The sequence below is a fragment of the Lepidochelys olivacea genome (genome assembly GCF_965140295.1).
Source record: "Lepidochelys olivacea isolate rLepOli2 genome assembly, chromosome: 24".
NCBI lineage: Eukaryota > Metazoa > Chordata > Testudines > Cheloniidae > Lepidochelys > Lepidochelys olivacea.
The window spans coordinates 2,973,059-2,994,720 of record NC_140434.1 but is presented as its reverse complement, the minus strand read 5'-3'; the positions used below and the strand labels follow the sequence as shown (position 1 = coordinate 2,994,720).

The window sequence follows — 21,662 nt, the reverse complement described above, 5'->3', positions numbered from 1 at the left end:
TTCTTGGCACCTGCGACCACCTCCTTCCTTGGGTTTCCTTTCAAAAATCCCCGCCCCTAGGAAAATCTGGGTCTGAGAGCATGTGACTGCTGAAGAGAATGAAACACCAGGAGGCCAACAATGTCATGAATAGTAGCTTTTATTGATGCGCATCTACATTAAAAGACTGGTTGGGAAAAGAGACCAGAGTGGGGAAATCTCCAACACTAAAGAGTCTACAAGCACAAGTGTTACAGGATCACTCCCAGGCACAGCTGATATCCCATGGCACAAAGATGGTCAGTTACTCATTACAAGGGAATGGACTCTGGACAGGAGAAGCAGAAACAGTGCACAGTGTGTGGACAGAGACTGAAAACACGTCACACTGCAAGGGGAATGACAGACCAGCACAGTGAGGAGAGAGCTACTGCGCGAGGGGCTGTAATTCATTTTCATTCCATAGTCGTCGGTGGTTCCGTGGGCCCTACCAGAACTTCTTTTCTTTGCAACAGTGCTGCACAGGTGGGCATTTTGGAAGGCACGGAGGGCAGGGAGGGCACGGAATGCATTTTTGAGGGCACGGGCATGGATGCACGCACGAAGTGCACTTCTTCACGCAGACTTTACAGCAAGGATCCACGCATTTTGTCACGCACTTCGTCACACAGACTTTGCAGCAGGGATCCAGGCACTTGGTAGTGCACTTGGTCACACAGCAAGGAGGAGGCAGGCAGGTCTGTTTGCATTGCTGCTGGTAAACCATCTTCCTGGACGTGGGCAAAACTGAAAGACAAAGTAGGCTTCAAGGTTTGCAAAATCAAGACAAACAGCATCATTTTTTCATTAGCACCATGCACCAGAACATTCAGCAGAATCAGAGGCTGGTGCACTGGGAACACTTCTCCAGAGAGAGCATTACCATTGCAAACCACTTCAGAAAGAACAAACATGGGGGAGGATGGACTGAAATCCCATTCTAAAGGTCTGCAATGGGATTTGTGAAATAACCTCAAGATACCTAAGCAAAACACTCTTCTGACCAGTAATATATCTCTGCAGAAGAAAGCAAAACATCTAGTGCAATATGTACTCTACGGTTGAAAGAGTTATCCTGAGATTAATGGCAGGGCGAGAGATACAGAATGGGTTTAGCAGTATATGTAACCATTGATCATTTCTGCATTCAAATGTTTTTCTGCTAGAAGAGTTAAATAAACCACTCAGTGCTTCTGAACGTGCAGGTGGCAAGTGGCACTGGTAAAGATACTCTCCACTATCTCGTCATTATCACAGTCTGTAGGGCTGACTGAGCCCAACACAACTGATCCAAGGGTCAACTTTTCAGCTGAACTTTTCCAAAGCCACAAATGAACGGTCAGTTCCTTTGGCCTCTTGTGTTCTGAACTAAATAGTCCAGAATGGAAGTGCATTTGTGCAAATGTTTTCTTCCCAGGTCCTTAGGCTGCACGAATGTATCTGGAGTTGCATTTCCAGTACAGAGCAGCTTGATTTTTATGGGTGGTGATTCCTTGAATCTACTTACTGCCTTCCTTTCATTGGGAGGATGTGTGCGCAGACAAGGCCTTTAGATTCTCTTCTGTTCCCCTCCAGCTCTGCAGCTGGTGTAAATCAGTGGAGCTCCATTGACATCCACAGAATTGAGCAGGTTTTCGCTCGTGAGGAATCGGGCAGTGAGACTGCAGGGGCTATATCCCCTCCATATCGTGTCAGTCTGAGTTACTTCCAGACACATCTTACTCCTCTGCCCTCAAGTCTCTGACCGCTGCCTCCACCTAGAGGTTTCCCTTTCCCACTTCTCTCTTCTGAAGCACTGAGCCCCGCCCTGTAATTCGCTGTCACACCCACTAATTTAATCTCCTGATTTAGAAAGGGCTCTGGAAATCATGGACAGAGAGAATTCAGCACAAACAGAGCTTGGTGCCGTGGGAAACATTTCTGTAGAGAGAGCATTGCCATTGCAAACCACTTGAGAAAGAACAACCCTGACAGAGAATGGACTGAAATCCCTTCCTGCAGCCCTGCAATGGGATTAGAGAAATCACAGCAAGATACTTATGCAAAACGCTCTTGTGAAGAGCAAGGAAAGGAAAGCCAGAAATGAAGCCCAGCCATGAAGTTAGCTCTCAGTAATAAGAATAAGACTTACCAAGTCACCAACAGGAGCAAATGAAGAAGCCGAGTGGATTGAGGAGCACTGGGACACGAGCCTTTTTATATGGTTTCCATGGCCTGCTCCACGGAAATGAGGCACCCCACAGGTATGCAGATATGATTTTTATAATCCTGTTCAGCTCCAGTGACACAGCCTTCAATTGATCATTTGCATCACTAATGTTGCTAATTATTTTAAATAATTATTTTAAGCGGATGCACGTTACATATTAGAGTAAATGCTGTTTGTAAGTTCTCTGCCTGATCCACATACTCTACCTTAGAAAAAGGCAATTCAATTAATGCCAGGACTCTTTGCTCTATGGTTTTCCATAAATTCCTTTTTCAGACTGTCGTGCATCTTCCTCTGAGGCATCTGGTTCTGGTTGCTATTGGAGACAGGACACTGGGCGGGATGGATCTTTGCTCTGAGCCATTATGCGTATTTCTTTATTCCTGCTAATGTGCAACTTCCCTTCATGGTATACCACCCATGCTTCTATAGACACAGAGGTGACCTTGGATTCATGGATTCCCTGGTATTTTTAGCAGGAGGACACTTCAAATCCAGTCCACCCTGTTAGTTCTGCTAGAATAAATATTTGTCAGGTGACTCTTAATGATACGGAGTTTGGCTCTTTATTATCTGACATTGAGTCTTCACTTAAGGGTGGCTTCTTGCCATTTTGCACTGAAATTTCATTCTAATTGTTGTGTTTTCTAAAAATGAAGGTAAACTGCTGTGGCATGGGCTATCTTGCTATATATGGGATGCCAGTGACCCCAATGGGGAAAGCAATCTTCTGTCCATCTCCATTATATTATACAATTTTACATATCTAACACGCCATCAACATGAGTGTGGAATGGGAATTATGCTAATATGGACTGGAAAAAACACATATGTGATCCTGTTGCCGTGGACGTTGACTGTTCTGAAGAATAATGTCAAGGAAAGAAAGGTTTAATTTATTTCAGTTAGGAAACAAGAACCCATCTATGCCTGTGTCAGGACGCTCATATTCCCCTTTTACCTCTAGTGGGGGCCTTTCTTTCTTTCTTTCTTTCTTTCTTTCTTTCTTTCTTTCTTTCTTTCTTTCTTTCTTTCTTTCTTTCTTTCAAGATGAGAAGCTATGGCAGAGATTTACTGAGATTGTAACATCTTTGGCACAGGCACCAAACCTAACACAGCAGTGTCTAGGTCCTCTACCACAATGCATCACGTTGTATGCTGGATTCTGCCACCCTTTCCCATGTTGAGCTACACTTTTCTCAGAGGCCGTACCACTGATTTCCATGCGTGTAACCATAGGGTGAAATAGTACTCCAACCTGAGAAAGCCAAAGCTGTCCTACTTGGATTTCTATGACCCTACTTCCTGGATGTCCATTTACTGCTTCTGGGCTCAGCCCTTTAGGGTCTAGCAGTGAGTTCTGAATAGCCAAATTCACAGAAAAGGTTGAAGTGAAAGCGACTGTAATACAAGCAGAGTAATTCCAGGAAAAGTTATTTCAAGGGGAAGTGTTATCTGAACGCAAAGCTTCTTCCCCCCTGTGCTTTTCGTTTTATATCTCATCTCTCTCCTTTCTGTTGGTCGGGAAATAACAATTTCTGTGACAAACAGACCCTTTAGGAGAGTTACTTTGAGTGTTCTCAGATGCCAGGCAATTAGAAATACTGAAGAGTGGTAGGCTTTGTTTAAAATTAATGATTTGTATTACTGCAGCTCCGAGAGGCCCCAACCGCGACAGGAAACCCATTGTGCTAGGTGCTGTACAAACACATAGTGCCTGCCCCAAAAATTTTAATCTAGACTGATAAAAGGCTGGAGGGGAAAGAGGCATAGGGAGGTGAAATGACTTGTCCAAGATCACACAGGTGGTCAGTGGCAGAGGCAGGGATATAGTCCAGTTCTCCTGACTCCCCGTGCAATGCCATATCCAGGAGATCCCTGTGCCTCCTGTAAGGTATTTAATTATTGTGACTCACTAGGGGACAGATTCCTTTACTAGAAGAATCCAGAGGTAATGTCCCAACTCGTCTCTTCTAGATAAGACCTGGTTCCTGGAACCCTGAGGCCCAGCTCGTGAGAATAACACACTAGAATTCCAAAGAGGAACATACACCTGTGTCGGAAGCTTCAGAGGTTGAGTCAGAAGGTCTTTAATCCAGCTGCTGCTATCTGAAGCCGCAGGAGGATCACACACCACAGGGCATTGCAGCGTGAGAGTCCACAGTGCCCATTAACTGACTAAGCGAGAATAGCAAGTGACGCTAAAGGAAGGGGCTGAAAGACGCCCTTGCACGGGCTCTCAAGGACCCACAAGTGCTTGGGATTTTGGTTTTCGGTGTCATCGCAGAGATGACACCTACAGCAGCACAGCACCCCCTAGTGCCAGAGAGTGAGTTGGTTTTGTATCGAATTAGAGAATCCTCTCCCTTCCCATCCTATCCCTTCTGGTTATAGGCTTCGGTCAAAATCTCTCTGCTGTTGGTGGGGGTTGGCTTTCAATGGCAGACTCTCTGCTAGACCCATCTGACTCTCCCCAGAACCAATATTCCCTTGTATTCACATCAAACCGTAAAAAGTAAATGGGCCTTGAGCATTAGCTATCCTCGCCTAACAGTACACACTCTAAATTAGTCTTTGTAACCGTGTCCCCAGCCTGCTCCTGAACCCCCTGTGCCTCCATCCCCATGAATTTTCCTCCCACTTTGATACCCGCCCCTGTCCAAACCCACCTACTTCTGTCTCCTTGCTCCCTCTCCGTACAGCATGCTCAGACACTGCGGCCATGGACAGAGACTAAGAACCCAGCTATGACAGACTAGATCCTATTTCTTCAGAGCCCTAAGTCCTCACAGCCCTGCACTCCCTAGCAGACTCCTAAGCACCGGGAGACCTGGGTTGCTCAAGGCCTCCTCCAGGTGCCGTGTGCCAGAGCAAAAGAGGTGTGACTCTGAGGGTTAAGTTCCTCAAGCGCAAGTCAGCCCTGCCATGGGGGTACAGACATTGATACACAGGGCCAAAGCTTTTCGAGTGCTTCTTCAGTGGTTGGTGTGGCCTAGTGGACGCTTGACTGGAAGTCTGTTCCCAGCTCTGTCACCGGCCTACTGGGTGACCTCGGGTCAGTTATTTCTCCTGTGATTCTTGGTCTATTTAGATTGCAAGCTCTTCAGAGCAGGATGGTGTCTTGTTAAGTGGCTGCTCAGCACCTGACAGAATGGGGCCCAGACCTCTTAAAAAGAGAGAGAAGATCAAGGAAACACTAAGAGGCGGATGAAGCTAGGAATTGCAAGTTTGATTTAAGCACAGCCACAATTAAATGTTGGGATGGGAGCTGGGGAATCAAATTGTTCCACCACTGACTATGCTACAGTTGAATTGTACAGAGTGATTCACTAGGGTATGAGCAATGTCCCAGAAGATCAGAGTCAGTCAGTTACATATTACGTGGGAAGACTCTGATCCCTACACAGTAGTAAGAGAATTAACATAAAACTCTGGCAGTTTTAGAGAAATCACTAACAAAGACAAAGCTAGGAGAACATGAGCTAAGCAGTGGGAGGAGAAGTAAATTGCACGGGGACGTGGGATTTGCTTTGCATTCCATGACTGTTGATGGTTCTGTGGCTGAAAAGAGTGCTTTCCTTTCTCACATGGCTAAGCTCTAAAAAGCTATATTGACCTTCGTAGCAGAAGGAAAAGAGAAGGATATCCTGGATATTTCCATCTTCTTTTCAGGATAAAGTTAGACACAAGTGCTTGTCGAACTCTCTGACAAATCCCAGCATTTGTTATAAAATCATTCCAATTAATACCTTGTATTTCCTAAGGCATTTGCTTTCAAAGGCATTTAGGTGTATGTCTGAACCTATGGTGGATTTCACACCCATACGTTAAGACGGGTATAACATTTGAGCTGAAGTTTCATGTGTTGGGCTTTTAGTTATAGATTTTTGATGGCCAAATCACCATTAAGCTGGTGAAAGCAGCTGCCACCTTGCCAATTGTGATGCTATTTAGGTTTTCAGGACACTGGATAGAGCTGGGACAATCAGGTGTGGTCCAGAGAGATCCTTCTGTGACTGGATGACTTGCTCAGTTTTGATGAGGGTTCAAATCAGCCACACATGTGAAGGAGCAGATTTATCACTTGTATAATTCCATTACTCTTCATGATTCTGAGAAACTGGGCAAAGGAAACAAAAGCCCATGGCTATTCCTCATTCTGAAAGGATTTCTTAAAAATCCTGTGTTTTGGTGATGATTGATGGGTAAAATGATGTCACCTGGGCAGAGCTAAGATAAAGATATCATCATGAAAATGAAATGTCTATCATTAAAAATGTATTAAAATTATACAATGGATATTTCCTTTAACTTGGAATAAAATAATTTTCTTCTAAAGGAGGGAAAAGAGTCCAGAGACAATGTTCTGTGTTTGTTTTCCTGAGATTCACATGGTATGTCTGTGCCACCCAGCACAATAGCAACATACTAGCATTGTATTCTATTCTATTGTTTATAGTTTCTGGTAAAGGCCTTAACATCTGACATGTTCCAGTAGTGCCTTAAGCAATATGATTCACCTCTCTCGTGTGGTTTATTCATTCGGTCATCCACTTGCAAGGGGAATCACCTGTGGTTTGGTCTTTCTCTGATCCTCTTCCAAGGGGCATTGTGTGGGAAGTGCAGAGTTTTGTTTTGGTAGGGTTTTGTTTATGGGGATTGCTTTGAAATGTACACCCCAGTATCTATGTTAGAGAAGGGAGGTCAAACAATTTCATGTCAGCCGCTTGTAGCGTGATATGGTTTCTGGTGGTCTTTCGTTCCTGAGCGAGTTCATTTCAGACTCAGACACGGTCTCTGTGTAAGCTCTGTCTCCTAACCAGATGAACTTTACTCCCTGCATGACATTTCAAGCCCTTTACTCTGTAGGATCTATTAAGATATTGGTGCAAAGTACTTCATTATCTTAAAATGAGCTGGAAAATTCACACAGTTCGGTGAGATGGTGACATCCCTTACCAAACTGAGTAATTAATTCTTTTCCTCAAGGGCCCAAAGAACAGGAAGCACAGTGCGATTCTTTTGGGAGTACTGGCCTTTTTACCTTGGAAGGCAAGAATCCTAAATAAGAAGAACTGGTGGTGAAAGTTTTCCCATGTAAACATTAGGAGGTTTGAATATGTATAGCTAAGTTAGTCCCCATCCTACAGATTGACTTTGGAAGAGAGGGCTGCATGCTAAAGTGCTGAATCAAAGATTAATAGAAAAGGGTAAAGAGAAACTGATCACAATGTGTTTCACTCTCTGCCTTTTGTCTTACGGATCAAATCCGCATGACTGCTAGACAAACAGAGAATTTTTGAGTTAACCTGTCAGGTTCTATCTGAATCCCAGTATCACACATTATCTTAACTACCCATGGAGAGGCAGCCCTATTTCTGGTGTTTCCCAACTTTTGAGTGCTTGACTAGATGCATAAGATTCTCTTATTCTAGCCACAGCTTTTCCCCCTGCTGGAACAAGCCCAATCACTTCTGCTTGAAGTGGAGCATAGTTTTGGGAAGATGCCCAATTTTGAATTAAAGCTTCCGAGTGGTGATGAATCTACCCTATCCTTTTGGAAGCTGTTCAAGTGCTTAACGACTCTTTGTAGCTCAGAATTTTGCATCTTATTCCCACTTGGAATTTTTTAAAACTTCAACTCCCAGCCACGGGCTCTTGTTCTGTCCTTGTATGACACATTAAAAAGATCTCTAGTGTACACAGAGGGAAGCAATAACTTATAGTTTATAGGAACATATTGAAAAAATGTCCTCAATATTGGTATTTCACTTCCATGGCCAACTAGTGTTCTTTGCTAGGCAGGCTTCTGTTCAGCTATTTCAGCCCAGTCCCGCAGAGACAGAGAACAGGCCAGTCTCACGTGTTCCCTGCTGCCTCTGCTCCTCCTAACTTCCTGCAGCTCCAGCACTTCCTCTGGGCACCAGAAGGGAATGGGTCTGTTCAAAGGAAACCAAAGGAAGGAGAATCTGGGTCTGAGATTATGTGACGGCTGAAGAGAATGAAGTACCTGAAGAAGAGCTCCGTGTGCGGCTCGAAACCTTGTATCTGTCACCAACAGATGTTGATGCAACAAAAGATATTAGCTCAATCAATTTATATCTGAAACACCAGGAGGCAGACAATGCTGTAGATCGTAACTTTATTTGCTGTATGTCTACATTACAAGACGGGATGGGAAAAGAGATCAGATGGGGAAATTTTCCAACAACAACCAGTCTGCAGCACAAGAGTTACAGGATCTCTCTCCTGGCCCTACGCAATACCCCAGGGGTACAAAGTCGGTCGGTTACACATTCCAGGGGAAGGCCTTGGTCTCTAGTCACTGATAGCAGAAAGAGTGTACAAAGTGAGGACAGAGATCGGGAACATTCCCAGAAACACGTCCCACTGCGAGGAGAATGCCAGACCAGCGGAGCGAGGAGAGAGCTACTGCACGAGGGGCTGAAATTCATTTTCTTTCCACGGACGTTGGTGGTTCTGTGAGCACTAACAGAGCTTCTTTTCTTTGCAACAGTGCTGCACAGGTGGGTACTTTGGAAGGCACAGAGGACATGGAGGGCACTTTTGAGGGCACGGGCACAGGCATGCATGTACGCATGTAGTGCACTTCTTCACACAGACTTTGCAGCAGGGATCCAGGCATTTGGCAGCATGGAGGGGGCAGGCAGGTCTGTTTGCATTGCTGCTGATAAGCCATCTTCCTGGGATGTGGGCAAAACTGAAAAACAAGGGAGGCTTCAGGGTTTGCAAACTCAGGACAAACAGCTGTATTTTCTTATTAGTGTCACGCACCAGAACATCCAGCAGAATCAGAGGCTGGTGCACTGGGAACACTTCTCCAGAGACAGCATTGCCATTGCCAACCGCTTCAGAAAGAACAAACATGGGGGAGGATGGACTGAAATACAATCCTGAAGCCCTGCAATGGGATTAGTGAAATAGTCACAAGATATTTAAGCAAAGCACTCTTGTAACCAGTAATATATTTTGGAAGAAGAAAGCAAAAAATGAAATCCCACAGACAGAGTTAGCTCCCAATAATCAGAGTGAGACTTACCCAATTTACCAAATGGGAGCAAGTGAAGTAGCCAAGTGAATTGAGGAACATTGAGGCATGAGCCTTTATGTATGGTTTCCGTGGCCTGGTCTCTGGAAATGAGACACCCCAGGGCTATGCAGATGTGATTTTTCAGAACCTTGCGCCACCTACAGATTCTTTAGTTGATTGTGCAAATCCTGATTTTAATAATAATTAATAATTATTTTAAGGAGACAGGTGACAGTGTTTGCGGAAATAGTGTTTGTAAGTTGTAACTGCTGAGCTACATAATTCAAATAAGAAAAAAAAATTCAATAAAGAACTGGCTTCTTTGCCTTAATTAATAGACTGATGAATTTGCAAAAATTCCTTCTGCAGGCTTTCTTTCACCTTCCTCTGAGCCATCTGGTTCTGATTACAGTGACATGTCTGGACTAGAAATAGTGCAATGGACATAGACAGAAGATTGCTATCACCATTGGGGGCATTAGCATCCCATTTGTATAAAGACAGACCCCACCACAAAGTGCTTACATTGGAGGATATTAAAAAGAAGCTACAAAAGTTAGACATATATAAATCAGCAGGTCCAGATAACTTGCACCCAAGAGTTTTAAAAGAGCTGATTGAGGAGGTCACTGGATTGTTAATGTTGATTTTCAGTATCTCTTGTAGCATGGGGAAGTTCCCGAAGACTGGAAGAAAGCTAATGTTATGCCAATTTTTAGAAAGGTTAAATGGGATGACCCAGGTAATGACCAACTGTAATTGTAGCCTGACATCGATCCCGGGCAAGAGACTGGAAAGGCTGATACGGGACTTCATTAATAAAGAAGAATAATGTCATTAATGCAATGGTTTTATGGGAAAATAGATCCTGTCAAACTAATTCAATATCTATTTAATAAGATTACAAGATTGGTTGATAAAGTTGATAATGTTGCCGTAATATCCTTAGATTTTCTAAGACATTTGGCTTGGTGCCACATGACATTTTAATCCAGAACTAGAATGATATAAAATTAATATGGCACACATTAAACGGATTAAAAATTGGCTTACTGATAGGTCTCAAAATGTCATTGTAAACAGGGAATTGTCATCGAGCGGATGAGTTTCCAGTGGGGTCCCTCATGGATTGGTTCCTGGCCTTACCGTACTTAAAATGTTTATCAATGAGGTGGAAGAAAACGTAAAATCATCAGTGAAAAATTTACAAATGACATGAAAATTGGGGGAGTGGTAATTAATTAAGTGGAGGTGTCCTTGATTCAGAGCAGTCTACATGCTTTAATAATCCGCATGCAAGCAAACAATACACATTTTGATATGGCTCAATGTAAATGTATACAACCACGAACAAAGAATGTCAGCCGTTCATACAGGACTCTCTCCTGCGGAGCAGTGACTCAGAAAAAGATTGGGGGGCACGGTGGATAATCAGCAGAATACAAGCACCCTGTGTGACGCTGGGACCAAAATACCTAGCATAATCTTGGATTCATAAACATGGGAATCTGGAGTGAGAGTAGAGAGGTTGTTTTACCTCTATGTTTTGCACTGGTGTGGATGCCGCTGGAATCCTGTGTCCAGTTCTTGGGCCACCCGTTCAAGAAGAATGCTGGGGAGTTGGAGAGGGTTTAGATATGAGCCACGAGAATGATTAAAGGTTTAGAAAACATTCCTTATAGTGACAGACTAAGGAGCTCAATGCCTTTAGCTTAATGAAGAGAAGGTTAAGGGGTGAGTTGATCAGTCTATAAGAAAGTACATGAGGAACTAATATTTAATAATGGGCTCTTCAATCGAGCTCAGAAAAGACTAACACAGTCTGGAGCTAGAAAAATTCAGATTGGGAAAAAGGTGTAAATTTCCAACAGGAAAGGCAATTAACCAGTGGAACAATTTACCAAGGGTCATGGTGGATTTTCCATCACTGACCACTTTAAAATCAAGATTAGATGTTTTTCTAAAATATATGTTCTTGGAATTGTCTTTTGAGGCAGATCTCTGGCCTGTGTAGATGATCCCAATGGTCCTTCCTGCCTTGGAATTTATGAATCTATGTTACTCAGTGGTTTGAGCACTGGCCTGCTAAAGCTACGGTTGTGAGTTCAATCCTTGAGGGGGCCATTTAGGGATCTGGGGCAAAAATTGGGGATTGGTCCTGCTTTGAGCAGGGGGTTGGATTCGATGACCTCCTGAGGTCCCTTCCAACCCTGATATTCTATGATTCTATATTAAAATTAGAAAGAAGTTGCAGCACAAATGAGCACGAAAACACAATGTCAGATAATAAAGACCTAAACTCCTTATCATCTGGAGTCTTCTGACAAATGTTTATTCTGGAAGGACTAACAGAGTGGAGAGTGTCTGCTAAAAAACCAGGGGAATCCAGGATTCTAATGTCAGCTCTGTGTCTACAGAAGCAAGAATGCTATATCATGGAGGGGAGTTGTACATTACCAGGAATAGAGGAATCTGAATATCGGATCAGACCAAAGATCCATTCAATCCAGTACTGTTTCTCTGACATTTAGCAGTACCATATGTTTCAGAGGAAGGTACAGAAAAGCCTGCAGAACAAATCTATGGAAATCCATCTGAGTCCATTGTATAAAGCACAAAAGCCAGTTCTTTATTGAATCGGGTTTTTTTCTGATTTGACTTACGTAGCTCGGAGCTACAATTTATAGACAGTATTTCCTCAAACACGGTCACCTGTCTCCATAAAATAATGATGAGTTATTATTTAAATAATGATTCAAACACTGTAAGTGGTGCAAGGTTGTGAAAAATCAAATCTGCATAGCTCTGGGGTGTCTCATTTCTGGAGACCAGGCCATGGAAACCATATGTAAAGGCTTGTGTTTCAATAGTCCTCAATCCACTTGGCTTCTTCAGTTGCTCCCGTTCGGTGAATTGGGTAAGCCTCGTTCTAATTACTGGGGGCTAATTTTATGGCTGGGATTTTGTTTTTTCTTTCCAAAATATATTACTGCTCACAAGAGTGCTTTGCTTTAGTATCTTGTGATCATTTCACTAATCCCATTGAAGGTCTCACGATGGGATTTCAGTCCATCCTCCCTCAGGCTTGTTCTTCCTGAAGTGATTTTCAGTGGCAATGCTCTCTCTGCAGAAGGGTTCCTAGTGCACCAGCCTCTGATTCTGCTGAATGTCCTGATGCATGGCGCTAATGACAATGTCTTGATTTTGCAAACCCTGGAGCCTCCTTTGTCTTTCAGTTTTTCCCACGTCCCAGGAAGATGGCTTATCAGCAGCAATGCAAACAGCCCTGCCTGCCCCTTCCATGCTGTGTGACCAAGTGCACTACCAAATGCCTGGATCCTTGCTGTAAAGTCTGTTTGAAGAAGTGCACTACATGTGAGCATCCATGCCCATGTCCTCCTAAGCACGTGGATCCATGCCCTCTGTGCTTTCCAAAATGCCCACCTGTGCAGCACTGTTGCAAAGAAAAGAAGCTCTGTTAATGCTCACGGAACCACCAACGTCCGTGGAATGAAAATGAATTTCAGCCCCTCGTGCAGTAGCTCTCTCCTCGCTCCGCTGGTCTGGTATTCCCCTTGCCGTGGGACGTGTTTCTGGGAATGTTTCCAATCTCTGTCCTCACTTCATACATTCTTTCTGCTATCAGTGCCTAGAGACCAAGGCCTTCCCCTGGAATGTGTGTTAGGGGGCTTATTCCTTCACCCACTTACTTCCCTGGTCCTTCTCGCATGAACAGAGAGCAACAATACCCGAAGTCCAAAGGTGCAAACAATTCGATGTTTATCGGGGTGAACTTCCAGCAAGCATGATTCCAGTTTCCTTCCTTAGGGTCCTCCTTCCCAGTTCTGACACCACAGAGCCTTACATCTGTGTCCCTGTTCCCATTCCTGCCCTTAGCCAAACATGATTCCAATTTCCTTACCCCCATTCCCTGTTCCCATTTCCCCCTTTAACAAAACATGATTGCAATTTCCTTACCCCCATTCCCTGTTCCCATCTCCCACACCCACCCACATACCCACCCCCTCCCACCCACACCCACACCCACCCACTTCCTCATTGACTACAAATTATATAGTAAAACTTGAGTTCTGCTTAGCTATACCTTAACCAATCATTTTCCTGAAATTTAACTAACCAATCCTAACATATTGTAACATGATTATGTAACCAATTATATCCCACCACCTTAATTAGTTTACACCCAGCAAAATTAATTATACAGCAGACAGGAACAATCACAGAACCAGACAGAGATTATACAGACAAACAATAGCAAAGTGGGAAGTATAATGACAAGATAATACAGAAGTGAGGATTTCACATCCCAGCTATTGATAAGTGAGTTCTTGCCAGACAGGATGCTATCAAACTAAGTTTCCTTTTACATTTTCTAGGCACTTCCCTTTCTCTGGAGGTGATAGGAATACAATCCTGTCCTGATAGTGCCTAACAGCCCAATAGCACCTTATTTCAATGTGACTACTTTGGAATGTGAGGATGTGACTGTTCGCTTCCTAGCTTTTGGCTGCCTCTGCTGCTTAGCCAAAGGCCTTAGCCTAAGAACAGGGCCTCAGACTGTCACAGTAAGAGAAGGCCCTTACACCAGCAGACAGTGATTTTGATTCTTTCTTTTATACCTCTAGAACTAGCCAAGTGATAAGAATACCCCTAAATTCTTAAAGTACAGGCCTTTGCAGACAGGCCTGAATATCTATATCCTAACAATGTGTAAACGACCAACTTTGTACCCCTGGGGTATTGCGTAGGGCCGGGAGAGAGATCCTGTAACACTTGTGCTGCAGACTGATGGTTGTTGGAAAATTTCCCCATCTGATCTCTTTTCCCATCCCATCTTGTAACGAAGATTCATAGATTCATAGATATTAAGGTCAGAAGGGACCATTATGATCATCTAGTCTGACCTCCTGCATAATGCAGGCCACAGAATCTCACCCACCCACTCCTGCAATAAACCTCTCACCTATGTCTGATCAGTTGAAGTCCTCAAATCATGGTTTAAAAACTTCAAGATGCAGAGAATCCTCCAGCAAGTGACCGGTGCCCCATGCTACAGAGGAAGGCGAAAAACCCCCAGGGCCTCTTCCAATCTGCCCTGTAGGAACATTCCTTCCTGAGCCCAAATATGGAGATCAGCTGAACCCTGAGAATGTGGGCAAGATTCGCCAGCCAGACACCCAGGAAAGAATTCTCTGTAGTAACTCAGATCCCACCCCATCTAACATCTCATCACAAGCCATTGGACCTAGTTACCATGAATAGTTAAAGATCAATTAATTGCCAAAATCATGTTATCCCATCATACCATAGATGTGCAGCAATAAAAGCTATAGTTTACAGCATTGTCTGTCTCCTGGTGTTTCAGATATAAAGTGGGTGAGCTAATATCTATTCTTGCAGCAATGTTTCTTGGTGTGAGAGACAAGCTTTTGAGCCGCACAGGGCTCTTCTTCAGGCGTTTCATTCTCTTCAGCTGTCATATGGTCTCAGACCCAGATTCTCCTTCCTTTGGTTTCTTTTTAAAAGACCCTTCCACTGGAAGTGGAAGCTGGTGCCCAGAAGAAGTGCTGGGGCTGCAGGAAGCCAGGAGGAGCAGAGGCAACAGGGAACATGTGAGACAGGCCCATAATCTGCCTCTGTGGGACTGCGCTGAAATAGCTGAGTAGAAGCCTGCCAAGCACAGAACACTAGTTGGCCATGGAAGTGAAACACCAATATTGAAGGCATTTTTGTATATATTCCTATAACCTGGAAGTTATCACTTCCCTCTAGGTACACTAGAGATCTCTTTCATGTACCGAACACAGACAGAACAAGAGCCAGTGGCTGGGAGTTGAAGTTTAAAAAGAATTCCAGGTGGAAATAAGATGCAAAATTCTGAGCTAGAAATAGTCGTTGTCCACTGGGTCAACTTACCAGTGGATAGGGTGGATTTGCCACCACTTGGGAGCTTTAAATCAACACTGGGCACCTTTCTGAAACTAAGCTTTACTTCAACTACGAGTGGGCTTGTTGTAGCAGGGAGAAAAGCTACGGCTTTTTCTAAGTGAGATCTGTCTCTTTAGGTCATTCAGTCTTTAAAATCAATTCAGTGACTTCAAGTGTATTACTCATGAAAAATCTACAGTAAAGGAACATGAAGCATCCAAAGACAGTCACTCAAAGTTGGGAAACACCAGAAATAGGGTTGCCTGTCCATGGGTAGTAAGCTAATGAGTGATACCAAGATACAGGTAGAACCTGCTTGGTCCTCCCACCCCAAAAAATGCTTTTTTTGTCTAGTAGTTACATGGATTGATGATCCTTAAGATAAAATGCAGAGAGGGAAACACAGTGTGATCAATTTCTCTTTATCCTTTTCTATGGATGTTTCATTCAGCACGTTAGCATATAGCCCTCTCTTCCAAATTCAGTCTGTTGGATGGGGACTGACTTAGCTATACATATTCAACACCTCCTAATGTTTAAGAATAAAAATGTTTACCGCCTGTTTATTCTTGTTCGGGATTCTTGCCTTTCGAGGTAAAAAGGACAGCACTCCCAAAAGAATCGCACTGTGCTTCCTGTTCTTTGGGCCCTTGAGGAAAAGAGTTAATTACTCAGTTTGGTAAGGGATGTCACTATCTCACTGAAATGTAAAAAGAAAAGGAGGACTTGTGGCACCTTAGAGACTAACCAATTTATTTGAGCATAAGCTTTCGTGAGCTACAGCTCACGTCATAGGATGCATCTTATGCTCAAATAAATTGGTTAGTCTCTAAGGTGCCACAAGTCCTCCTTTTCTTTTTGCGAATACAGACGAACACGGCGGTTACTCTGAAACCTCTCACTGAAATGTGTGACTTTTCCAGCCTATTTTAGGGTAATGAAGTACATTGCACCAATATCTTAATAAATCCTATAGAGAAAAGGGCTTGAAATGTCATGCAGGGAGTAAAGTTCATTTTGTTAGGAGACAGAGCTTTCACAGGGACTGGGTCTGAGCCTGGAATGAACTCACTCAGGATTGAAGGATCATAAGACATGATATGATGCTAAAAGTGCCTGGCACAGAATTGTTTGACCTTCCTTCTCTAAGGCTATGCGTGCACTACAGCTGGGGTCGGTGTACGTTGTGGCACTCAGGGGTGGGACTAAGCCACCCTTCTGCGTGACGGAAGTTACACCGACCTAAGCACTGGGGTGGATAGCGCTACGTCAGCAGGAGAACTTCTCACACCGACATAGCTACCGCTGCTGGTGGGAGTTGGAGTAATTAAAGTCGACAGAGAGCTCTCCCCCATCAGCTTACACCATCTGCACTAGCAGGGGTAAAGTGGAGCAGGTGCAAGCTCTGTGGTGTAGCTGTAACATAGACAGGTAGTAGCGTATACATGTAAAAAAAAATTCCCATAAACAAACCCCAACCGAAACAAAACTGCACTTCCCACAATTCCCCTCTGACGAGGATGAGAGAAAGAAGAAACTAACCCGGGGATTCCCTGCCAAGATGGTGAAAGAGTGGATAAACCACCTGTGACAGAGGTTAGTCAGGTTTCTTAAGAAACTACTGGAAGGTGTCAGATGATGAGGATGATACAAGAACCTAGAAACAATAAAACTCAGCTAGGATGTTCTCTGTGGAGTTCAGTCTTCTCTCACTTGAAGCAAGGAGTTTTAGTCCAAGTGAAACAACATATTAATCACACACATTGAATAGGTTTCAGAGTAACAGCCGTGTCAGTCTGTATTCGCAAAAAGAACAGGAGGACTTGTGGCACCTTAGAGACTAACCAATTTATTTGAGCATGAGCTTTCGTGAGCTGTAGCTCACTTCATCGGAGAAAGCTCATGCTCAAATGAATTGGTTAGTCGCTGAGGTGCCACAAGTCCTCCTTTTCTTTTTACACATTGAATAGCTTTCTACTAGGAGAGATTTTGTTTCCATAATGAGATTTTTTATTTTAGTGACTACATCTCTTTGTCCATCAAACAGCGCTAACACACAGGGGGATTTTTAAGAAAGCCCTTCAGAATGAGGTGTAGTCATGGACTTTTGTATCCCTTCCCCAATTTCACTGGGTCATGGAGGTCGATGGATTTATGCAAGAGATTAATTTGGGCCTTAGTGTGTTTCCCTGGTGGCTGATTTGAACCCTCCACAAAACTGACCATCGCATCCAGTCATGGAAAGGTCCCTGTCGTACTGCACCAGCTGTCTCCCTCTCTATCCCTGGAAGAGGTATTTAGCAACACGGGTCTCAGTGCTTAGGAGCCTGCTGTGAGGAAATAGGGCTCTGAAGAAATAGGATCTAGTCTGTCATAGGTTCTTAGTCTCTGCCCATGGCCGCAGTGTCTGAGCATGCTGTATGGAGAGGGAGCAGGGAGACAGAAGTAGGTGGGTTTGGATACCAAAGTGGGAAGAAAATTCTCAGGGAGGCAAAGGCTGTGGTGGCGCAGGCCGGGGAGAAGGCATCCGAAGTTACGGAGGAGTTACCAAGACTGATGCAGAGAGTGTGTTGCAGGACGGCAGCTAATGTTCACGGCCCATTTGCTTTTTACGATTTGATGTGAACACACTGGAATATTGGTCCAGGGGAGAGTCAGATGGGTCTAGCAGAGAGCCTGCCATTGAAAGCCAATGCTTACCAATAGCAGAGAGGCTTTGACCTAAGCTTTAACCAGGAGAGATGTGACTGGTGATGCTTCTCTGACTCTATACTGAACCAACTCCCTGGTGCAGCACTAGTGAGTGCTGTGCTGCTGGGGGTGCCATCTTTGTGTTGACATTTAAAATGAAAATCCCCAAACAATTGTAGGCATTAAGAGCACATCCAAGGACGTCTTTCAGCCCCTTCCTTTTGTGTCACTTGCTATTCCCACTTAATCAGTTAATGGGCACTGTGGACTCACATGCTGCAAGGCCCTGAGCATGTGTCATCCTCCTGTGAGGTGGTGACTCAGCCTCTGAATGTGCCAACATGGGTGAAACTTTCTCTTTAGCATTCCAGTGTGTTGGTTCTTACAGCTGGGCCTCTGGATTCCAGGAGCCCAGGCCGTATCTACAGGAGATGGATTTGGGAAATTACCTGTGTCAGGATTGTTCTGATAAAGGAGACTTTCCCTTAGTGAGTCACAATAATTAAATACCTTGTAGAAGGAAGCATGATGTAGATGATATAAGTCATTGCTTTGAGAGTGAGGAGAAATGCGTTATATTCCTGACTTTGCCACTGACCTCCTGTGTGACCTTGGGCAAGTCACTTGACCCCGTGCTGTACAAGCACATAAAAATATGGTTCCTGTCCCAGTGAGCTTACAAGCTATTTTAATCTCTGCAATAGCCTCTCCTTTAGAAAGAAAGAAAGAAAGAAAGAAAGAAAGAAAAAGAAAAAGGCACTTCCTGACACATACCTGGTTAGGTTCTCATTTCCTGATTTAAATACATTAAAACTTTCAAACTTTTGTCATTCGTATTCAGAACACTTCACTGTCCTGTGTAAACAGGATAACACCACCACTAGGTGGTTCGCTCCATGTTGTCAGTCATTACAGTGCTGAACTAATGATTGAATTAGTTGATTTGGTAAAGATTGTCACCAGAACACATAATCTCATGACTTTTCCTGTCAATATTTTTGGGATTTCCCCAAGACCTATTCCACTTGCTTCCACCGGAGCTCAGTTCTACTCTAGTTTTTCACTCAGCTTTTTTTGTTTTGCACACAGCAAAGGTATGCTGAGTTGATCCACCACAAGCCTAGGGCATGGGTGTGGGGCAGTCAATGTTACACAGAAACTTCTTCCTTTATACATGTTCATATGTTCCATTGCATTTACTATACATTGCATCACACATCTGGGGATTCCTATGGTCACTTTGTAGGAGCCAGTCCCTGTAAAGCATGCTCTGTCCATGCATACCTTACTCCTTACATCATCATATGTTTCAGGCTTATCTTATCCATTTTTATCTTGTCCATTGTCCTATGGTGTTCCCCTTACCTCAGCTAGGACAGACATTCTGTTTCCAGGCTGCTGACCCATTTAGCTCCCTAATTCTGTCTTCCCAGAAATGAGGCCTCACCCATGACCAATTACTCATGTCAAGTAGACATACATATTTTAGGATAATTGCAATTCCATGCACATGCTCCTGGCATCTTAGGTATGTAAAAGACATTAATGTAATGAAAATGGATAGGAGACTGCTATCAATTTAGGGGGCATTGGCACCCCATATGTATAAAGAGGGACCCCCACCACAAAGAATTTACAATCTATATTACATTAGCATATATTAGGCTTAGAACGACGTTGCAGCGTAAAATGGCAAGAAGCCACCACTAGGTGAAGACACAGCGTCAGAGAATAAATACCAAACCTCCTATCATCGGGAGTTATCTGACAAATCTTTATTTTAGCAGGACAAACGGCGTGGAGTGTGTCCTACTGGGGAATCCAGGATTCCAATGTCAACTCCGTGCCTATTTGTACAATAGCAGGAAAGAGCAACATACATCGTGGGTCAGTCCAAAGATCCATCTAGTTCAGGATTCTGTCTCCGGCAATGACTAGTATCAGATGCCTCAGAGGAAGACGCAAGCAAAGACGCAGAAGGAATTTATAGAAATCCATAAGAATTCATTCATGAAAGCAAAAGGATCCAATTCTTTATTGAATTCTTTTTTCCAATTTGAATTACGTAGATCAGGTGTTACAACTCACACACAGCATTTCCTCAAATAATGTCACGTGTCTCGTTACAATAATTATAATTATTAAAATAATTATTAAAAATAGTGATGCAACCAAGCAATTGAAGAGTCTGTACATGGAGGAGGTTTGGATTGTGAAAAACCTCAACCACATAGCTCTGAGGTGTCTCATTTCCGGACACCAAGCCACAGGAACCATATAAAAAGGCTCACACCTGAATGATCCTCAATCGACTAGGCTTCTTCACTTGCTCCCATCGGTGAATTGGGTAAGTCTCCTTCTGATTATTGGGAGCTAACTTTATGGCTGGGACAGGGGGGGAGGAGGGATAGCTCAGTGGTTTGAGCATTGGCCTGCTAAACCCAGGGTTGTGAGTTCAATCCTTGAGGGGGGCCATTTAGGGATCAGGGCAAAAATTGGGGATTGGTCCTGCTTTGAGCAGGGGGTTGGACTAGATGACCTCCTGAGGTCCCTTCCAACCCTGATATTCTATGATTTCATTTTTTGGTTTCTTCTTCCAAAAGATATTACTGCTCACAAGAGGGCTTTCTTTAAGTATCTTGACTTTAATTCACTAATCCCACTGAAGGGCTTCAGGATGGGATTTCAGTCCATCCTCTCCCATGTTTGTTCTTTCTGAAGTGGTTTGCAATGGCAATGCTCTCTCTGGAGAAGTGTTCCCGAGGGCACCAGCCTCTGATTCTGCTGAATGTTCTGGTGCATGATGTTAACAAGAAAATACAGTTGTTTGTCTTGATTTTGCAAACCCTGAAAACTCCTTTTTCTTTCAGTTTTGCCCACGTCCCAGGAAGATGTCTTACCAGCATCAATGCAAACAGCCCTGCCTGCCTCCTCCATGCTGTGTGAAGCAGTGCAAGACTAAATGCGTGGATCCCTGCCCATGCCCTCCTAAGTGCGTGGATCCGTGCCCCCCTAAATGCGTGGATCCGTGCCCCCCTAAATTCGTGGATCCGTGCCCTCCTAAGTGCGTGGATCAATGGCCATGCCCTCCTAAGTGCGTGGATCTGTGCCCTCCAAAGTGCGTGGATCCGTGCCCTCCTAAGTGCGTGGATCCGTGCCCTCCATGCCCACCTCTGCAGCACTGCTGCAAAGAAAAGAAGTTCTGTTAGGGCCCACGGAACCACCAACGTCAACGGAATGAAAATGAATTGCAGCCTCTCGCGCAGTAACTCTCTCCTGACTCCACTTGTCTGGCATTCCCCTTGCAGTGTGACGTGTTTCTGGGAATGTTTCCAATCTCTGTCCTCAGTTTGCAGACTCTTTCTGCCCACAGTATCAAGGCCTTCCCTTGGAATGTGTAATTGACCGACTGTGTTCCCCTGGGATATTGCGTATGGGCGGGAGAGAGACCCTGTGTCACTTGTGCTGTAGAGTGATTGTTGTTGGGAAATTTCCCCTTCTTGTCATGTAGATGTGCAGTAATAAAAGCTACGATCCATGGCATTGTCTGCCTCCTGGTGCTTCATTCTCTTGAGCAGTCACAGGCTCTCAGACCCAGGTTTTCCTTCCTTTTATTTCCTTTTCAAAAGAGCCTTCCCTTCGAGAGTACTCACTGGTGCCTCGAGGAAGTGGTGGGGCTGCACGAAGCCAGGAGCTGCAGAGGCAGCTGGGAACATGGGAGACAGGCCCAGCAGCAGCCTGTGT

General features: G+C 44.1%; 2 long non-coding RNA genes across 2 annotated transcripts; one reads left to right on the top strand and one right to left on the bottom strand.

The window, feature by feature from the left end:
- Positions 1 to 121: 121 nt before the first annotated feature.
- On the bottom strand, positions 122 to 2,708 carry LOC311512698. The gene is made up of 2 exons (XR_014709531.1): positions 2,150 to 2,708; positions 122 to 765 (listed from the first exon to the last, which is right to left on the bottom strand). It is a non-coding gene; the product is annotated as an uncharacterized lncRNA (long non-coding RNA).
- A 17,410-nt stretch (positions 2,709 to 20,118) lies between these two features.
- Positions 20,119 to 21,461, top strand: LOC311512803. The gene is made up of 2 exons (XR_014709571.1): positions 20,119 to 20,265; positions 20,789 to 21,461. It is a non-coding gene; the product is annotated as an uncharacterized lncRNA (long non-coding RNA).
- The last annotated feature ends 201 nt before the right edge of the window (positions 21,462 to 21,662 follow it).